This window comes from Solanum dulcamara, chromosome 11, assembly GCF_947179165.1.
Source record: "Solanum dulcamara chromosome 11, daSolDulc1.2, whole genome shotgun sequence".
Classification (NCBI taxonomy): domain Eukaryota; kingdom Viridiplantae; phylum Streptophyta; class Magnoliopsida; order Solanales; family Solanaceae; genus Solanum; species Solanum dulcamara.
In genome coordinates this window covers 9,194,996-9,216,353 of record NC_077247.1, presented here as the reverse complement: position 1 = coordinate 9,216,353, position 21,358 = coordinate 9,194,996, and positions in this window count along the sequence as shown.

The following is a 21,358-nucleotide window of genomic DNA, read 5'->3' as shown; positions in this document are numbered from 1 at the left end:
AAACCCCGCCACGGCCTCTACCACGGCCTGCCGATACCGGAACACCTCATCCCGCAAGACATGCAGCTGGAGGGGTAGACGACGAACCAACAATTGATCATGTCGGCTGAACTACGCCACCTGAACCGCTCGCCAACAGACAATCTCACATGATATGGCCTTGATGGCCGCAAGAAAAGCAGGCTCCTGTAGTTCAATAACACTTCCCGGGATGTGATCTCCCACAATAAGAACACCGGGGCATAGGGGTCCTGGACTGACCAGAACCTCTGCTCATCTGTGAACCTAATACTCTAAAACTCTGGCTGGCCCTAGACGACCCTGCACTATTAAGCCATCTGCCGGCGGACTGCGTACCCCAGCCTAACAAAGAAAGATATCTACTAGACTGCTGCTAAAGCTGCCCGACTAAAAAATCTCCAGAATACCCCACTGATCTTGTCCTTTTGGGCGGCCTCTTGTAACGATCCCTACCAGACTGATCCCCCATATGCCGGTCCTTCATACCCTGCGCGTAGGCCTGTAGTTGGCCAATATCCATACCGACCTGAGATGCCATCGCCATACAGCTGCCAACCAAATAACGATCCAACCCTACCACGTACCGATGCATCCTATCCTTCATATCAGCTACGATAGTAGGTACATATCGGGCCAGAGAGTCAAACTCTAAGTTGTACTCTCGGACACTCCTACCTCGCTGCTTCAGCTATAAAAATCTATCAACCCTCACCCGCCACAACTCTGGAGGAAAGAAGTGGTTGGAAGGCAACTACAAATTCATCTTGTACAGTTGGGGGAGCACCCTCACCTCGGGACAACTCCAAGGACTCGTACAAATTAATCGCAATATGCCATAACCTGTGTGAAGCTAACTCAACAGACTCGATTTCAGAAGCCCTAACCAATATCAATGAGTACTGCATCTGCCAAATAAAATCCTGGGGGTCCTCCTCAGGCTTAGACCCGGAAAACTCTAGGAGGTTACATGTCAGGAAATCGCAGACCCTCAAACTATCACGTCTTTCATCATTATTACCTCTCAGCCCACGTCCGTAAGCCTGACCCGCTTCTATCGTCGTCATCAACTGCACAACCTTCCTCAGCACCCTATCTTCTACCCCAGGCTGAGGAGCTGGAGCCTTTAAAGCTAATGGGTGAGCTTCTCCAGGCTCCTCCAGTAGTGGTGTAGCAGAACCTTCTAACTGGGCATAATATCGGGCATACTCTGAGCACAAGCCCGAGTACCTCTCCACATCTGACTAGTCTCTCCTACCACTGCTTTACCCTTCTAGACCGCCATCGCCTTCTGCAGAGGCATCACTGAAAAATACAATAGTCGATTAGAAAAGAGTCATCCTAATAGCACAGCTCTATCGCACAATCTAAGATTTAAAGAAAGGTAAAACCCTAAATGTCCTATAGCCTCCTGTTTATAGATGTGGTACATAACAAACTGATAAACAAGACTCTACGAGATACGACCTGTAGACATTCCAAGGACAAACCGCTCTGATACCACTTTTGTCATGACCCAGCCCTGTGGGCCGCGACTGGTGCCCTATTTGGAAACCTAAATGAACTTATATACCAAATTATCATATTACAGAATAATTCAAATTTAATATACATTTTACTTAGAACAGTAGGTAATCATTAATTTAAGTAGTCGCGTATGCAGAAATCAACATATCAAACGAAAAAGAGGCGGTGGAATGCGCATTGCCGGATATGTGTAAATATACAAACATATGGGCCGTTTTGGCCTTTATAACGGAAGGGACCGTATTAAGACACAAGTCATAAACAGACGAACATATGCAACCCACGACCAACACCTATGTCTACAGGTCTTTTCAGAACATAGCGGAAATATATGATGGGATAGGGCCCTGCCGTACCCAAATGGTCAAATATACAGGAGCATGTACATAGTAAAGCCATATACCGAAGTGCGAGCTCCGAGTCAAAGGAGCACTCTGTGGTAGCAGAAGGTGTGTAGCCTACACTGATGGATCACGAACGTCTGTACCTGCGGGCATAAAATATAGCCCCCGAAGAAAGGGGGTCAGTACAAAATATATACTGAATATGCAAAGCACAAGCATAAAAAATATAAACTGTAACTGAAAGAAAAGGTACAAGCAGCTCATACCAGCCCAGGACATCAAAATTTGTACTAAAAACATATGTACATAATAAAAATAAAAATCATGCATAAGGCTCAGGAACGTGGTCACCACCCCGATGTGAGTACCACAACACATCATACTTCGAAAGGTTTCAAGTTCCCATACAAACCCCAAACACATCATATCATCACAACATGCCATATCATCAGAACATATCATATGCCATATCACATCATGACACCATAGACGGTACTCGGACCTATGGCGAGGTCTTGGGACCTGTAACACATCATACTGTCGAGTATATTATAGGGCGCATGATTATAAAGTTGGCCCGGGTTCCGGCGAATGAGATCATAATAGTATACATGAGCGGAGAAGTGAGAAACTAATGCAACACATGTATGTAAAGCATTTCTGGAGACTCGAGATAATCATACGACAACAAGTTAAGTAGAACCAATCGAACGACTAAGGGACACAGGGGTTGTCCCGTGGTAGCATTTCTAAAATCATATTTCCAACCCCAAAATGGGTATTATAATATAAGGGAACAATTAGGATATTATTTTTTAGTAGGGAAATCATAGACAAAAGTTATTCCTTTATGTTATACAAGAATAAACTAGATATGACAAACTGGGTGAGTTTCGGAGTTAGAGAGTCCACCACTGGCCAAGCCGAGGTGGCGCACATGAATTTCAAACATTTGGCTCTACGGAGTCATCTATCAAGGTTGTAGGATCCGATCTCATAAGTAGAAGTTACGGATGTTTGCATGTTTCTCTTCAATATACATGAGTTTTAAATTCAATTTCACTAAATGAATTTGTAGGAAATTTAAATTTGGATTTCCATGGACAGAATTTTCCCCGCGGCTCAAATTACAATTTACTACACTTAGGATATGCCAAAAGAAGGAAAGGGAGAACTTTACATACCGTATCCTCTTCTTACTCTCACTCAAACTCAAATTCCATTTCCTCCAAAATCTACAAATGGTCACAATTACCAAATGTAAGTTATATACCTGTAAGAGTTCAATTTTTAACCCCTTACTTGCCTACAAAAAATTGGGTAGCATCTCCCCTATAAGTTCAACATTCCCAAGAATTTAACTCGGCCAGAATATCAAGAACAACACCCACAAGCATGCCGACAACATCAATAACTACTACAAAACATAATTTACACTAATAGTCTTTCTTCTTCTCTTTTCTTTTTTTGTTACATAAGGCAATAAATTTTACTCCAACTTCACACCTTAAACTAATATCGACATTTCATATTCATTCACTAACTCAAGACCACTTAGACATAATTCAAAAGTGATTCACATTATTCCACACACTATACAAAAATTTCACCAAAACCATAATCCATCCAAAACTTCTATGAACGCAATGAAGCTACCAAGTCGCATTGTCTTCTTCCAAATTCATTAAGAATAACAATAATTTCCATATTAGAATTCTACTTCTGTAATTGCATAAAAACTATACTAAAATCACATAATCCTCTATAACAACTTATAACCAATTTCAAGGCCGTCTCGAATCATTAAACTTCTAATTACACCATAACCACTATAACGATGCAACTAGCAAGCTAAATAAAATTCAATTCCTCTTCCCCTCACCCTCACACCACACGGCCCCACATACTTGCACACCCATACGATCACACACACACATACATCACAATTTCATGATTTTCATTTAATTCTAACACTTACAACACATACACTTCTTCCATAACATAAAAGATATAATTCTTACCTTTTTCTTCAAATTTCCACTTGCCACAAACGTAGTTTTCTCGCTTACCCAATTATACCACATTGAAGAGGACCTTGAACTTACCAAGAATTCGAGAAGGAAGAAATTTTTGGATCAAAGTTGAAGAATTTGGAAAATTTCCCCCTTTTTTTTTCCCTCAAGTTCGGCCAAGAGGCCTTTTTGCTCTCACTCTCTCTTTTGTTTTGATGACTTTGCTTTTATGAAGTTTCTAGTAACTAGATGATATATTTATATAGAAGATATATGGGTAATGGGACTTCTTTATTAATTTGCTACATAAGATTAATCATGTATCTTTCTTTTGTAATTCACAAAACAAATTTTCAAGATTCCTAATTTTTTTTCCCTCGGCCTTCCTCCATATATCCACATAAATTTTCCCTAAACATCACACCGGTATTACATAAAATAAATCATAACCCCATTCCCAGCAAGTCAAAATAATTTTTCTTTCCGAATGCACAAAAGTGTGAGATGTAACAGTTATGCCTCCTTTCTTTGGTACTACCTGCAGAGGACATAACCAGGGACTATGTAACACCCCCTAAAATGCTATTGATTCATGGATCCTTTCATTCATGAAGTCCAAATGAATTATCAAAGTTTTCTATTTCATTCAAGCATGAAACTTTATGAGTTTTCATATCATTATTCCAAATGCATAGATTATTAAATATTTGAAGTTTAATCACCAATCTTATATTATCTTATGTTGGCTCTTAAATGCATTGAATTGTTGATTTATCAAAGGTCCTTATATGAAGGCATGAAAAGATTTTAAATTATTTTGATCATAATTATATTCTCTCATGCCTAAAATATTTTGATTATATTATGTTCTCTCATGCCTAAAGTATTTTGATCATAGTTATATTCTCTCATGTCTAAAGTATTTTAATTATAATTATGTTCTCTCATACCTAAAGTATTTTGATTATAATTATGTTCTCTCATGCCTAAAGTATTTTGATCATAATTATGTTCTCTCATGCCTAAAGTATTTTGATTATATTATGTTCTCTCATGCCTAAAGTATTTTGATCATAAGTATGTTCTCTCATGCCTAAAGTATTTTTGATTACACAAATTGTATTTATTTTCTTTAAGCTTTACTCTAACGTATGTAAGACTTTAATGAGAGTATTCCTTCTTGTAATACCCCCTAAAATGTTGTATGTGGTATTTCAATTCTCGATGAAAATAATAGCACTTCTGTATTTTGGATATAACTTTTCATAAGATGGTCCATATTAGGTGATTTAAATTTCTTCATATACCCAACATCATTACCTACAACTTTCATGAAGACCATATCTTATGATTCGAAGGTAATTAGGTCAAATAAATTAATTTTTACAAGATATAGTGCTGTGACAAAATGGATTATTTGTAGAATAAAAATCATATATCAATGTAGGTTAATCCAAATTGGTTGATTCTTAAATGACATGAAACTAGACTTCTAGATCTACAATTTTTATGAGACATCAAATCCTAATGAGGAATTTCTCTTGTTCAAACACAGCTTCGAAAAAGAGTATTCTGTTAAAAAAGAGCTCATCTCACCTACCATGGAAAGATCTAGAACCATTTGACATCATCCATGACATCAAAATCCTCCATTGAATTTTCAAGATCATTCTTTGTAATTATTTTTATTTATTGTTAGGTACCTCCTCCGCACCTATAAATTCTCACCTTATTTCCTCATTTTATTCATCAAGCTTTCTCAAGCAACTCTTCTCTCTAGATACTTCTTTACTCATTCTCAAATATAGTTTTAGTTTTAGTAGTATAGAAATACTATTCTGGTGATTCTTATACTCCGAGAGTACACAAAATGCTCCGATGAAAAGAAAAGGCTAGGGGTTCAAGAGTGTTCTAATTCGGAGTAAAGCTTCGAATTTCAGGTATGTAAGACTATTCATAGCATTGGATTGAGTTCGTCCATGCACTCAATATTTAAATTCATTGTAATTGAGTTATAATTGAGTTTTACCCTAATTCTTGAATTCTAAATGAGTTAATTCTTCTTCTATCGAATTAGATATATTTATGCATTGAAATTATTATTATTTTTACCTCTCATATTATTGGAATTATTGTTCATGGTTACTTTCCCATGAACCCTAATTGATTTGATATTCATTAATATTTTTACTCGTGTTTGAGTAAAGATGTTGGCTTTTAATATTCATTGACAAAAAGAGTGATTTGAATTAATACTATATATGTATTTATTGAGTTTTAAAAGAGCAAAAGAATTGAGTTTAAATGAATTTGATTCTTTGGATTAAATGATGTTTTGAACAAGATGTTTTGATGAGATGTAAATGATGTTTTTGAAGTATAATGATTAATAAAGAGTTAATGAGATGAGTCTGATGCTTTAAATTAAAGCCCAATGAGACTAGATGATGAGGTTAATATGAGCACATATTTTGGGAGTAGTATTGAACATCGATTTGGGTAAGAGTTTAATTGACTCAAACCCCAGAACTACGTAGCCAGTGTAGGATGGAGGCTATGCCTCTTAAGTCCCAAAAAGAGGACTTTGATGATTGGATCCAATATAGTGATGTCCTTTACCCTAGAAAGGTTTTGGATGAATATGGCAATGACATCGCTTCGTTGTATCATCACTAGCTCATAAGTAATGGTTGTCGATTAGAGAAACTCCCAACTGAGTAAGCATTGCTTATTATTATTATTTTTTAAAACTTGCATTACATATTGGTGTTGATGTTGAGTTCTGAGCCGAGTCTTCCTAAAAGGAGTTTCTTGATATCTGTCCTTATTTTCCTGTCATTTTACATACTCATACATTCCATATACTAACGTCATTTGAACTGCATCATTTTATGATGTAGATATAGGTGCTAGAGATCCTCAACAGGCGCATCATTGAAGATCATTATTTTTCAGCTATTTGGTGAGTCCTTCTTGTATTCAGAGGGCCTCTTTATCCTTTTATTATTGTTGAGTATTATGTTTCTTTTGAGGTTCCATGTACATGTCATTGGCACCATCTGATAGTGTTAGAGGCTTCATAGATAGAGTTTGATGATGTAATTAGAGTACTTCTTCTTTGAAACTACTTCTTCCAAGAATTTCTTTCTTTTATTTGATGTTGATGATAGAGAGCCCACATAAGTATTCTTATTTTCACTTAAGTCTTCCGCTGATGAACGCATAAGTGATGAGACCAAGTGGTTCTCATAGAGGCCAGAGATGGTTTCTGAGTGCCGGCCATGCCTAGGATACTCTCTTGGGGCGTGACAGACTATCAGATATCAAATAAATAATGCATGCTGCTAGAAGTTTTACCACTTCATTTTTAACAACATCTTGCATTTATGGATTTAATCTCCTTTGGGTTTGGACTATTGGTTTGTAATTATCTTCTATAAGGATTCTATGCATGCAAATAGTTGGACTTAATCCGTTGATGTCAGCTATAGTCCACCCTAAGGCTCTTTTGTGTTCTTTCAATACCACAATCAATCTAATTTCTTGTTCTGTAGTAAAAAAAGATGAAATAATCACTGAAAATAACTCAGATTCAAGAAAAACATATTTCAAATCAGAAGGAAGAGTTGAGTTTAATTTTTGATTGAACTTCTTCTAGTGAGACTTCCTTATTTTCTGAATTTTTTTTATAGTGTTCCAGCTTTTTCTTGTATTAAGGGGTCATCATCAATTATGGTACTTGACTTGGCCAAACATCTTTTGAGTGAATTTATTATAAACTGTCATCTTTATATTCATATGCTAGGCTATTTAGTAAATCAATTTGAAAACAAGCAGATGACTCATCCTCGGGAAATTTCATTAATTTTTGCATGTCAAATATTACTGTTTCCTCATCAACTCGTAGTATCAATTTTCCTTGGTAGACATCGATGATTGCTCATCCAGTTGTGAGAAATGGTCTACCTATAATTAATGGTACATCGGTGTTTTCTTCCATTTCAAGTACTAAAACATCTACTAAAAAGATAAATTTATCAACTCTTACGAAAACATCTTCAATTATTCCTTTTGGATTTTTAGTACTTTGATCAGCTAATTAAAGAGATACACCAGTGTCTTTCATTTTATCAAGTTCTAATTTTTCTGAAAATTAAAAAAGGCATTAGATTTATTGATGCACCTAAATCACATAATGCTTTTCAAAATGAGCACCTCCCAATGTACAAGGGATTGTCAAACATCCTGGATCACCAAGTTTCTCTGAAAGCTTGTTTTGAAGAATAGTACTACACTTTTCTGTAAGCTTAACTACAAAAACTTCTTCCAATTTTCTTTTACTTGACAAAATATCTTTAAGAAATTTAGCATATGAAGGCATTTGTGTCGAGGAATCTGTGAAAGGTATGTTAATGTAAAGTTGTTTTAATATTTTAAGGAACTTTGAAAATTGTTTGTCAAGTTTTTCTCTTTTCATCTTTTGTGGAAAAGGAAGAGGTACGTACAAAATGAGGATTTTTCATCAATTCATTTCCGTGCACTTTTCTTCCTTTATTATTTTGTTCTTTTGGAAGTTCAGATTCTTCTTTGTTCTCTCCTTTATTTAGTTGTACCATATTTTGTGAATTTTCTTAGTGTTTCATAGTAGAGCACCTTGAATTTGTCCACACATGAGAGTTTCTAATTGTCTTACCTGAATTTCTAAGATTTTGATGGCTGAATGTTGGTTTTCAACTTTCTCAGTAGCCTTAATGAATTCGTACATCATGTCCTCAAGGCTTACTTGGTGAGCTCTTTGGGGTGGTTATTGATATTGTTGAAAATTTTATTATCCTTTTACTTGATTTTGAAAACCAGGTGGCCCTTGCACCTACTGCTTTTGGTTAAAAAATTGTTGAGGAATTTCATCACCATTAGGATTACTCCATTGGAATCCCAGATGCTTTTACGCCATGGAACTATCAAATGAATAATTATTTCTATAACCAATGACATTTACCTATTCCTCATTTTGTACTGAAGCTTGACACTCATGATTAGGACGATTACCTCCACAAACATTACAATTTTCAAGTTGAAATGATAACTGAGAATTTACCTGAAAAGCATCAAATTTTGTTGTAAGAGTTGCAATTTTTGTGTCAATGAATTTAAAGCTTCAACTTGATTGACTCCTGCTTCTTTTTTGATAATTATTCTATCAGATGGTCACTGAAGCCACTGTATGGCTTCTATAGTGGTTTTGCTCATTATAGATCCTCCTGATGCTGCATCAATAACATTTCTAGCAGAGGGTTTAAGACCGTGATTAAAAATATATAAAATGTCATGATTTAAAATTCCATGGTGTGGACTTTTTCTTAACATCGGTCTTAGTCTTTCCCATGCTTGATATATAGATTCAGTATCTGTCTGCAAAAAAATATTAATTTCTTGGTTCATTTTAATTGTTTTTTCAAGTGAGAAATACTTGTTAAGAAATTTTTGAGTCATTTGATCCCATGTAGTAATGGAACCTATTGGTAAACTTCGTAACCATGTTTTGGCTTCTCCTTTTAGTGAAAAAGGAAAAAGTCGCAACCTGATAGCATCTGTTGTGACTCCATTATGCTTACAATTCTCGACTAGTTCAAGAAAGTCGCTTAGATGGGTATGAGGATCTTCACTTGTGTCACCATTAAATTGACAAGAATTTTGGATAGCCTGCATCAAGCCTATGTGGATTTCAAAGTTATTTGCCTTTATTGGTGGCCTTCTCACACTTGATTCTCCTTCAAAGTGATCTCGTCTTGCATAATCTCAAAGTATTCTATCACATTGTGGTATTACCTCATCAAATTGTTCTTCGATGTGATGTGGTGGAAATGCGTTGTTATTATTAGTAAGCTCCTTTTTCTCCATTTCTTTTTGTGAAGAAATTTGAGATTGAGAGGCTTGTTGTCTTCATAACAACAATAAAAAAATTTCAATTTCGGGATTGTATGTGATTAGTTCTCTTGAAGAAGAACGGGTCATATACTTTCTGAATTTTACATAAAACTTAAATAAATATTCAAAATAAAATATAATAAAAATAAAACTCAAATTAGTAGTAAAACAATTAATCTGTAGGAGACTTTGCCAATCCCCGGCAACGGCGCCAAAAATTTGATGAGTCACTGACTTATATATATTTTAACTCGCACTTTGTCAAATAATAGTAGAGAAAGATGTCGAACCACAAATATTGGTTTATCAATTATACAGACGTTTCTTATTTTAATTACTATTTGAGAAAATAAAAAATAGTTGAATGGTGAATTAATTAATTAATTAGTAATACAAAATCATAAAGTAGAGGAAATGTTTTTATTTAAAATATGTTAAAAGGTGTTGGGATCCTGACTTCACTCGATATTTTTATATAAAGTAAATTCTTTATTCCTCAATTTATATTTCTCATAAAAGCATAAATACCTCTCACGATTATTTTTATATTTTATTACTTAAGCTGAACAATTAAATGCACACCTCTCGGCTATACAATTTAATCATCAAAATAGTAATAATTAAGAACTAGAAATTTTGTATTTGAACTAAATCATACTCTTTTAAGTAAGTCCCTTTTGGTTACCTTACTTGTTATAACTAATTATTACACTATTCACCTCTCTCAATTATAAATAAGTGTGAATTTAATTATAACAGAAAATAGATATTAAAACATTAACAATCCATCAATACTCCAATTAACGCTACTACTTCTTCCGCCTCTCTCGATTATAAAATTAGTAATATGTTAATATGTAGTAAACAATAGATAGATGTTAATAAATAAATAACATTAACCTATAAAGCAGATAAAAATTAAATATACAGCTTTCAAGAAGTGAAATTAGGAATAATAATTACTATTATAAAGAAATATCAAGATCCATCATTTTCCCAACACAAAAAAATATTACTCCATAATAGAATTGGTACTACTAACGAAAATATTCTTCTCCATTAAATAAGAAAATAGAAGAAATATTCAAGAAGAATAATTCCACTATTTAATTAAAAGCAGGAACTCCAATAATTTTCAACATCAATTAACTAATAAAGTAGTAGAAGAGGAACTTAAAAATATTACAAGTTTTGTGGTGGTCCACACTACTCTTTGTAAAAATGGAAGCCTTTATTTAAAGATGAAGATATGTCTCTTTTAACCAATCATATTTGGTTGTCACTATATTAAAAATTGCTTTCACCAATTTGTAATTGTATTTTCCTTCTTTTCTTTATAATTTGTGGGTTCCATGTAAGATTTCAACATTTCCTGCACATTGCTTTCATTTCCTTCTTTCTTCTTTGTTTTTCTTTTCCTTTTTAACTTGTGGGTCTCACGTAAATAGATATTTGCTCAAATCTTTTCCATATTTGCAATAGCTTCTCGTTCCTCTCTTTTACAAATCTTTAATATCTTTATTTGTGTTGGATCTTTTCTTGTAAATCAATACTTATATTTCTTTTTCCATATATTTCCTTAGTTAATGTTTTCTTATTAAATATTGGCATTTTCTTTAAGAAAAAAATAGAAATATTATTATTAAAATTAAATAACAACTTAATTTATATATGATATTTTTCTCTTATCAAATGCCAAGTTGGGCCTAGATTGACCCTTCATGCACTTCGCGTGACTTTTGGTGTGAGTTTGTGCGGTTAGATGTTTTAGCTTCCAAGCTTTGACCTAAGTTAGACTTTGATCAACATTCTTGGTAAACATGCTCAAATGGAAATTCCTTTAGTGCGGGTAGCTCCGAAATGTCGGGTTTGGTATGAAACAACCTTTTATTCAATTCTTAAGACATCTGGTCTGATCCCGAGGCCCCTTGTAGATTTTAGCTAAAAATGGCACTTGAGTGTGGGACCTACTTTTCATCAAGAAGACCTCGTATAGAAGTTTTGACTGCATTATTGAGTCCAGAACATCAAATTTGGTGGGGTAACATAGTTTGTCTTCCCGCATGGAATTTTGAACGAATTCTGAGCACCCCGTCAGAGTGTTTTGAGACTTAGCCAAAATTGTTGGTACATGTTGCTGGTGCCTCTACTTTAGAGGACCTAACTTAAGTGACTAGGGAATCGCTTAAGCGAGTTTGGCCAGCTCAGGTCTAGCCACTTTAGTGGCCTGGCCTTCGCTTTAGCCACACCCACTTTAGCGGCTAGGGGCTCGCTTTAGCGTGGCTCGCCTCTTGGCTCATATCGCTTTAGAGACATAAGTGTTTCTTTTACGACACCTGGGGTATGTTAAGACCCATTTTTGGGACATATTTTCCCACAAGTTTGAGATTAATTAGAGAGCTTCTAGACTCGTGTCTTGGTGGAATTTGTTTATTGTTGCTGGATTTGTTTGTCAATCGTGTTGGGACTCTCAAGGGAGCATTGTAGCATCATTTCGGAGGTAATTCCCTTCCCCCTAGACCTTTCCTTGGCTAATAATGGTGTTCTTGATATTTTCTTATTGCATGAGTAATTGTGGGCTGTTTCAAGCCCTGAAATGTGTTATATTTTGTGACATAAGTTCGGAGAGCTAATTAAGACCTCTTTACGAAGTCATTTTTGGAATTTCTGGCATGAGTCCTACATTCCCGTTTTAGGCCCTACAATTGGTCTATCTCTATTTTACATAATTTTACCGTCTAAATGACCATATTAATGTTGTGTTCCTATTTTGATAATGTGGCAGCGTTTAGAGGCCACAAGAAAGAGAAAAACTCTAGAGACTTGATTTAGAAAGAGCGTAATCAACCTAAATGTAGGCTACGACTTCCCTCTCCTTAAATTGACCTTGAATATGTGAAATCATGGTTATTAGTTGGAATTTGGTTTGGTTATTCTCTTCATCATTCGTAGTTGTTTAGAAATCATGGTTTAGGATCATTTCAGGTAATTTGGGAACTTCTAAGCATGTTGTACCTATTTAGCCAGTATCCTTACCTTGTGACTTAGATTGTTCTTATTTTATGATGAAGTTGAGAGTATATTTGGCCTTAGTCTAGGCTTAGACTAGTGGTTTCCATAGATATTTTAAAATTTAGAGCCTTTAGGCCTTGTTCCTACTCCAAGGTTAACTCGGACAACTTAGCTCCTTGTGGACTAAAATAGCAGACTTGGGTCTAGTAGTAAAAGCCTTAGTTTAGGCATTGCCTCAGCTTTGATGAACTTCTATCCATCCCCTTTTTCTTATGGCCCGTACGATGTCGATTTGAGATTCTAGGCTTAGCTTGGCGACTTGGGATTGGGTATAGTTCTATCTTGGAGTGTTGGCATAGTTATATGAGAATGAACATCTCTCTATGATGGTTTTGTGATATCTAGTTTACATGAGATCTTATGGAAGCCATTATCATAACAAATTCAAGGTCTGGTCATTCTGGCCTTTTATCCTATACGGAGTTGATACACTTTAGCTATGGTCTATTGCCCCAGTGAGATTCATTTATAGTTTGAGATTCGGGCTCTGTACGTTTTAGTTGGGCTATTATTATTGGTTACTTGGAGACTATTACTGGCTACTTCAATATTCATCTACAGTTCGAGGTCCGAGCTCTATACTCCCTTGCTGGTCGACGACTATTGGTTACTTGGAGGCTACTCATGGTTTGAGGTCTGGGCTATGCTTCTTTGGCTCTATACCCATCGTTACCTATTCCTAATAGGTTTATCTATTTTGTGTCCTCGTTGGGCTTTTGGGGGTGCCCTCCGGTTTTTATTTAAACTTGTACAATGAGTTTACCTTCTGGGCTTTTGAGTCCAGTTAGGTGTAGTTTGCTTGTAGTTACTTTAGTTTAGTTCTTTTTATACACTCGTGTTCTTCCTACTTAGAATTCCACTCCTTGACCTCTTATTTCTGTTATTCGTACTTTTCATATCATTTTTACTTCTCAAGCCCAGTCAGCCTATGATGCCTACTAAGTACTATTATTTTGGTACTCATACTACACTCTGCACTTGTTTTCATGATGCAGGTTTGAGCACCAGCTACCAGCGTTGACATCGATCTTTAATAGTCTATTCTAGAGGCAACGGTGAGCACATGACATCCTGGATCTACCTGTCTCTATTTGTACATAGTTGACTGGTCTTTTGCTTTTGAGACAACTCTTTATTTATGTGGTCCACTTTTGGGACTTTTAATCTTTTGTGTAGACAACTCTCTACTTTTCACTTCCAAGTTCTAGGAGAGATCTTTTATTGTATACAGTTTTTTGGCTTGTTTCCACTTTATTCTCCTAGTTTTCTTATGAATTGTTTATTCCTATTAGCTTCTACCCTTAAACCCGTTACTTGTAGTTCTGGAATACGGGGTGTCTTACCTTGTAATATCCCTCAAAAAAATGCCCACAAAATACCTTATGATGCCTTGGAATTAGGTCGCTCATGTAACACATTATCCTTAATTTTTTTGGAAAATCCAAGTTTGGAATATTGATCAGGAGGTCAAAACCTACGGGAAAATAGTCTCGGTGGATTTTTAGGACACGTAGATCGGAAGAAGGATTTTTGAAGAAACCACAAAATAGTGTAATCCACGACAGGACTGCATCGCGGACCTGGGATAGTTTTTCGGCTGAGTTGGTCGCGACAGGTCCACGTCGCAGACCTGGGAAGGATTTCTGGATGAGTTGGGTTTTTTTAAGGGCGTTTTAGACTTTTTCCAAATTATTAGTTAATGAACCTACACATTTTTATGTACTAATTCAACTCTATAAATGTCATGACCCAACCCCGTAGGCCGTGACTGGGGTCCGATCTGAATAACAAAACAATACTATACATCAACGGCCAGTGCCAAAAACTAGGCTCTGATATAATAGAGTCTCTTCCAGTTGAGCTGAGCGGGATCCTAAGATGACGGACTCCCAAAACCTGTACCTATACTTGCGGGCATGAAATGCAGCCCCCCGAGAGAAGGGGGTCAGTACGACATATGTACTGAGTACGTAAAACATAACATAACACATCTAGAAGCATATCTAAAATAGAGAAGCAGGGGGTAAATTATCAAATCAGCAACTTATACCTGGGAAAGTAAAACCATGCATGCTCAAATTTTCAATATAGCCGGCCCTATCAGGGATCCGGTGAATCATATTTGTAGTACCATCACCTTCTTATTATAACACATCATCACATCATCATATATATACATACGTACCCAGCCCTCTAGTGAGGGCGCGATAAACAATGCAATGGAATTGTGCATGATTACTATTCCCAGCCCGGGCGCGATAAAAGAAGTGTTACAGTATACACGAGTAGAGTAGTGAGAAACAAAACACAGTTTAAATTATTATCGGAGACTCAATGAAGTCATCAGGTGAATCATTCCTGGAGATTAGGGAAGAAAGTATCTGACGTATACCCTCTAAATATCACTAAGGACTATGTAAAAGAGAGTCTTGCAAATCTTAGACTTATACCAGTATGAAATACCTTATAGCAGTCCGAGTGTTGGTTATCTTAGAGCCTTTCTTTTTATGAAAAATATCTTAGTCGAATCAATCATTATACAGTTATATAGAAGACTCGAGGAGTAGGAGTTTAACTACTTTAAAAGTCTTAACATCTAGAAGTGATTCAGAGTCCTGAAGTCATATTCAGAACCTAAGAGTGAAGTTGCTCCGAAGATTTCATCATCCATAGCCTACATCTAAGACATGCCAAAAGGAAGAGAAAAGATAGGCTTTACATACCTATGTCAAGAACATTCCAAGAGAGAGCTTCACATACCTTTTATGAGTTACTCTTTATCCCGTTCGCCTCATCGTCCTTTGAACCTATTCAACATGAAAGTAATACGAATATCAACCACTCATAACTTTCCAGCATCTTAGGTTGCACCTTAGTAGATATAGGTGTAATTTCATTAATTCAGTACTTAAGGTCTTCCCTCGTCAAACGAATCAAAAAAAAGAAGGTTGGCTTTTCGCCATGCTCCTTTTTTTCAGTTTCATGGAACCTATTTCCTTGTTCGTCTCCTCAACTAGTTCTTTAATTAGTTAAGGCGTTAAGAAAATTGGGCGGCACCTCCCCTATAATGTGCCCTATCCAAATTTCCAATTAGATCCCTAAACACTACAACCAACCAAAAACAACAACCTGCATCATATGTTTAAGCAATTCACACCAACAATATACAACATAAGCTCCAAACGACTCGCTCAAAATTATGATATCAAAATAGGGTGTCTAGCCTTTATTTTGTAACACCTTTAATTATACGAAACGAGGGGTCATGTGGCTGAAACCATAAGCACACCTACCCCTTTTATAACAAATTTAGGCCCTGCAACAAAACACCACACCCCTGCAGCAGCACCTCACAAGCACAACCCTTTACTTCAACGACAATTCAACTATAACGACTCCAACTTAGTTTATTCTGAACGTCAAGCATCTCTATGATGTTTTCACATTTCCAGGTACTTAAACAACATATAATACACTTCTTAAAAATACCATAAACTCCAAATTAATAGGAGAAACCTTACCTTACCCGAAATTGGCTAAAACTGCCAAATTACAACTCGGAACTTCTTCAAACGTGTTGAAATTAAGCGGGCTGTTTATGTCCCTTCTACGCTGACCCAAATTGTAATTTTTGGTTATAAAACACTATTATATAACCATGGGACACTAAAATAATTAATTTACGGAACAAAACTCGGAGGCTTACCTTGGCAGCCCCTAAACCCGTAGCCCTCATTTCCTTGTCTCCAACGTTTTCCTTCAGCTTTCTCTTGTTTGTTCCAAGTGTAAAGCTGAATTTATGGTTCCGTATACATTTTAAGATACATATATACATCTCCACATGCTTTAGGAACACCATAGATAATTAATTTGTGGAGAGAAAGTTAGAAACCTACCTTAGTTTCTTCTAAACCATGGCTGCCTCCTTTGCTCTTCTCACGTTTTTCCTTTCTTTTTGGTTGCTGTTTTGGACAGAAAATGTGACTAAGAGTCACTTAACATATAGATATATGTTGCCTTAGGAGGTGACACATGTCAGCCCCTAAGGGTGACACGTGTTCGGCCCATATTGGGCCAACACATACATGCTGCCAATAAGGGGCTGCTACGTGGAGTGGGGTCCACCTCCCCCCAAGCAGGTGGGTCACCTGCTTTCTTGAGGTGCTGCCACATGTCACTCCTCCATTGGCTGCCATGTGTCATCTTTTCTCCTTCCTCGTGGGTTCCTAATTTCATCCTATTTTAGGAGCCTATGTAATCCGTGCTACGTAAGCTTGGTATGTCCTCAAGTAGCTCAAGTATATAAGTCTTCTAAGTTAGTAGCTTACGTAGGTAAGTCGAGTCCTACGACTCATCACTTGGCCTCCAATTCTTTTCGGATTCTTATGACTCTATTTCCAATCAATTTTTTAAGGTTTTCTATCAAATTAAAGTATGGTATTTTATGAGTTTTGTGATCTCTATTACAATTTCATGAATTTTGATTTAAAATATGATCATGAGTCTATTTTGATATAAATTGATGGTTATTGAATTAAATTGAAGATGTTTTCCGTAAATTCTCCTAGTTTGATTTCTAGGGTCATGATGTAAATTATGAGTATTTTAATTTATACTTCTAAAGGATATTATCTATATGAATTATGTATCTGTTGATATAAAGTTTATGCTCATGCATATATTCAAGTTAATTTCATGATTTTCAAGTAAATTGATCATGCATTCATGTCATACCCTAATTTCAAGTACAAGCTATGGTTATGATTTTTCAAAGTATGTATTATGACTATGTATTTCCATTATGATCATGAATTATAAGTGTCTCAAATTATGGTTTTTCATGCAAGTTATGAAATAAGGCGACATAAGGCCTAACAATATGAATTATGCAAATATAATTATAATGATGAAAGGGCAAATTCTCACATTATAAGTATGTTATGAAAATGAACTACTCTATGATTTTAAACCTATGATCATGACTATGATATATGAAATTATGATCTTATGTTATGTATGTATTCTGTGGGATTTGACCTAACACCGAATGTGGACTTGAGGTGGGGGCTCAAATTAAGAGGTCCTTATATAAAGTCTCTTGTCTTATAACTACGTGCCACCATAGGAACAAAGGGATTAGAGGCGAATACCCAAATCTCTAAGAGGTGAGTAACCAAAATATCAAGGCTTGGAGGTGAGTACCTGGGTCTAAGAACTAGGGGTGAGTACTCGGTTCACACAACTGCTTAGTGGATCCACTTAGGCATGTAGGAGTCAACCTTGGCAAGTAGTCTCCCCCTTTCCTCCGATGTAGCGGCAACATTGAGATTCCATGTTATAGCTCGCATTGTCTTCTTGTCGGTTATGGTTCCTATCCCATATATGTATGATCTCTTAAGTATGTTATGATTTTGACTTTATATTTTTAAATGCTTTGGTCAATATGATTTTATCATGTCTTTACGTATTCCATCCTATCACGTGTTTTACTTGACCTTTGCATTCCATGATTTATGTTGCATGTCACGCCCTCATACTTAGTATATTCCAATTTACTAATGCATACTTTTTGCCTACATTGTCACATAATGTAGGGGTTGAGGTTGAAGATCTAAATCGTCCACGGAACTAGTAGGCATCCTCTATCCGGCGATGTTGTGGTGAGTCCTCATTGACCGGGGACTAGTTTCAAGTTGGTTACTATTTTCTTTTCAAAAGACTTTTGCTTATGTTGTATATTGAGGGTGAGCCAGGGACATGTCTTAGCCCCCGCCCATACTCATGTTTAGAGGCATCTAGTTGGACATATATTTGAGTCTATGTTGTCATAAGACATTTTTAGATTTCTATTCATGTTTTAGACTCTCTTATGATGTTTCCGCTTTTATATTTTACCTTATGTATGCTTATGATATGTACAAGAGGCTTGGTTGGATCTCTTTGGGGTTTTGATCACCGTGTTACGACTAGGCCCTAAGTCAAGTCGTGACATACCTACAGTATGGTTATAGTAAGTTTCATCATGACTCGAGAAATCAGATCGTGTCAAAGAATCGGAAAGAAAAACCAAGAAGTGGGCGAAGTATGCTCTAAAAATTCTAAGAACCTTTAAAAAATATTTTAATCTAAAGAATAAAAGAATAATCTTTTGTAGTTTTGGACTTTGTCAAAAAAAATCAACCAAAACCAAATAAATAAATAAAATCCGATAGCATACTTCACCCCTAATGAAAGACATTTCACCCCACGCTTAAAATCATGCTTTGTTTCCAAATCAATTTATAGAAAAGAAAGAAGAAGTGTAGCGACCCTCTTGGGAGGTGCCACTTTTTAAAAGAAAACTTATATAATACTTTAAGAAACTTAATGTAAGTCATACTGATCATAATCTAGTAGTGAAATTAGGCTCATTCAAACATGTTGAAGGTATAAATTTTGCCTGTTAAAAATTCGTTTGATCTCAAATATAACCAAATAAAACTTCTAATTTATGGTGGAACAACCTTTCAAATAATTTAAGAAAATACCTTATGAGATTTTTATGTATCATTCCATACCACTACAGTTCACGTTATAAACTATTCCCAACCTTGTGAGTACCAAAGTGAATTGTTCATGCTTCTTACAAACATCTCCAAAGCAAATAGTAAATTTAGTATATTACAAGTTTTGGGTTTACACACCCCAAAACAACAAAACATGTCACCAAATTTAAGTTACAAACTATAATATCTTGATCAAACTAGCCTTCAAAATTACATATAAATCTACAACCCATAGATCATATACACCAAGACTACTACAAAATATAGTTGACTATATGCAAATGCGATGTTCCTTAAAGTTCCCAAAAAACTCTAACTCCAATGGCCAGTTTCAAGCATCTCCTCGGACATTTTCTGTGATAGATATAACTATCGCTAAGCATATAGCTTAGTTGTGTAAACCCTACAAGTTTGAAACCTTCACATTCTCCAATTACTTTTCTCAAGTCGTGGAAAGCAACATTGAAACATAATACATAAATCACTAAACAAATATATCAAGAGTATCAAGTTTGATATTTAAAGGTTTAAGGATCAAGAACTCATAGAACCATATTTACAAGAGATTAAATAACACGTTTCTTCCAATATATATGTCATGTTGTCACACCAAATATAATCAAGTATCAAGAAGAATCGAAACCCTGTATCAAGAAGGGTAAAGACCCAATAATCAAAAGAACCAAAAACCACATTAAAAATGGGTTTCTAGTTTGTACTTAATATGGAAAGCTTCCATACTTAAGACAAACCAAAAATCCAGAGTCAAGATGGAAAAAAGTTTGAATCAAGATCCATGCCAATAGTGACAAATTCCATAAGAATGTCAAGTGATCGAGCAATTTGTACAAGTGGGCGAGTTAAACAAGTGTCTTGCAAGTCTAAAAAAATACCAACATGATAATATAAAATTAAAAGAAGGTAAATGAGGTACCAACATAGACTTTCAAATATACCAGCAGGTAACAAGAGTACAAGTACAAATTTATACACGAACCTTGGCTTTTTAACATATAAACAACCCTACCACAATTCAAATCATGGATCAATACGTGCTTCAATTTCCTCAAACAAATCTCTTAGCTTGTACAAGAGTATAAATACCTTGAATACAGAATAAAGTATCCATTTAATATTCAACAATTTTATAAGGTGAAAACGAATAATATAGATACCAAAAGTGAGCCTATCTTGTGCTAATCACACCCTATTCCCAAAACTGTAAATCTGGACAGTCTAACTGCCTTGTGTTATGACTAAAGTTTCAATAAGTAAATGGAAAAACTAGACTTTTTAGCCTTTAATAAAATTGTAGATATATGTCTTAAGATTGCACAAAATCAAGAATAACAGAAAATACATTTTGTAAAAATAGATGTAATCAAATTACTAATAGTTGCACATAGGGGATTTCTAAATCAAAAATCTGGACAGAACTGGTCCTAAGATGCGTCAACTTTTTCGATTCCATAGCCACAAAATTAGGATCCAAAATTAGAAAGGAGGTTTAAAAATATAACTTACCAAAGTGATATTTATCACTTAAAGGCTACTAGATGGGTGGCTTCCCAAAAAGTGGAAAGTGGGCTGCCCAAAATATGTGCGACCGCACGCACACACAAACACACACACACACACACACACACACACACACATATATATATATATATATATATATATATATATATATATATATATCACCTCCTTTTATCAAATTAAGAGTAATTATAATTAGTATATTACGTAAATACCCCAATACAATTCCTTAAATTACAATTGCAATTTATGGTAAGCAAATTTATAAATATCGCAAAATTTTAAGTTCCTAAAGTGTTAGTAAAACATATTCTAGTTGCTAAGTAATATTCCATCGAAGTGTGAATATTATCTTAAATAATTAGGGGAGTTACAA